This window comes from Galeopterus variegatus, unplaced genomic scaffold (genome assembly GCF_000696425.1).
Source record: "Galeopterus variegatus unplaced genomic scaffold, G_variegatus-3.0.2 Scaffold961, whole genome shotgun sequence".
In the NCBI taxonomy this organism is placed as follows: domain Eukaryota; kingdom Metazoa; phylum Chordata; class Mammalia; order Dermoptera; family Cynocephalidae; genus Galeopterus; species Galeopterus variegatus.
In genome coordinates this window covers 142,136-143,122 of record NW_007727072.1, presented here as the reverse complement: position 1 = coordinate 143,122, position 987 = coordinate 142,136, and the positions used below count along the sequence as shown (strand labels likewise).

Sequence of the window (987 nt, the reverse complement as noted above, 5' to 3'; positions counted from 1 at the left end):
CACATGGGATCCGAACCCTTGGCGGGAGTGCCGCCGCGCTCCCAAGCGGCGCACTCTCCAGCGCGCCACCGGGCTGGCCCTTAAAGGATAATTTTCAAAAAAAAGACATGACTCTCGTGCAGATATGAAAAAAACATGTGTTTAAGATTTTATTTAAGTCATTTTTAATGAGGGACCCAGTAAGATGCTACAACCAGTTCAAAAGAGAATGCAAAGAACAGACACATGTGTATCAGGAATATGGAAACAGGTGTGCAAACAGAAACGAAGCTGGCTTCCTCCACAGTGAGGGGCAAGTCAATTGAACGCCCACTGGACTGAATTTTTGCAGGTCCCTAAACATTGCTGCTGCTAGCTAGACTCATCCACGGTGCTGTGAAAGGCTGTGACAGAAGAATATCCTCCACAGTCGGTTTGCTATTCAAGGATGAAGGCTCAGATACCCAAACTGGCCAGCCACCAAAAATAAAACCAAAACAAAGAAAAAAAGAAAAAAAAGGATGAAGGCATCGTTTGGTCTCAGATGTGAATATCCCAGATCTAGTCAGGCTGCCCATGGCTGCAGGAGGAAACACACAGAAAATCATTTGCAAAAGTGGGGTGGGAAAGGAATTCATTCAAAAGCAAGTTAAAAAACAATATGGATAGGGCCAGCCCAGTGGCGCACTGGAGAGTGCGCCGCTTGGGAGCATGGCGGCGCTCCCGCCAAGGGTTTGGATCCCATGTGGTGACCGGTTCCCGCTCACTGGCTGAGCGTGGCACAGGCGCAACACTGAGGGTTGCGATCCTGTTGCCGGTCCCCGGTACGGGCGCGACACCGAGGGTTGCGATCCCGTACTGGTCAGTAAAAAAAAAAAACCAATATGGATAGTATGATCCCATTTTATAGTAATGATAATATATATACTAAGAAGTGTACAGAAATACCTACACGAACATATATATCAAACTGTTAACAGGGTTTATCTCTGGAAGCTGGAGCTATGA

The 987-nt window shown here is 47.1% G+C and overlaps 1 long non-coding RNA gene across 1 annotated transcript in view; it reads right to left on the bottom strand.

The window, feature by feature from the left end:
* Window positions 1–127: 127 nt before the first annotated feature.
* LOC103591328 overlaps window positions 128–987 on the bottom strand; it is a 17,170-nt gene continuing 16,310 nt past the window's right edge. The window contains exon 2 of the long non-coding RNA XR_550564.1: window positions 128–559. This is a non-coding gene — a long non-coding RNA (uncharacterized LOC103591328). The remainder of the gene's footprint in view (window positions 560–987) is intronic.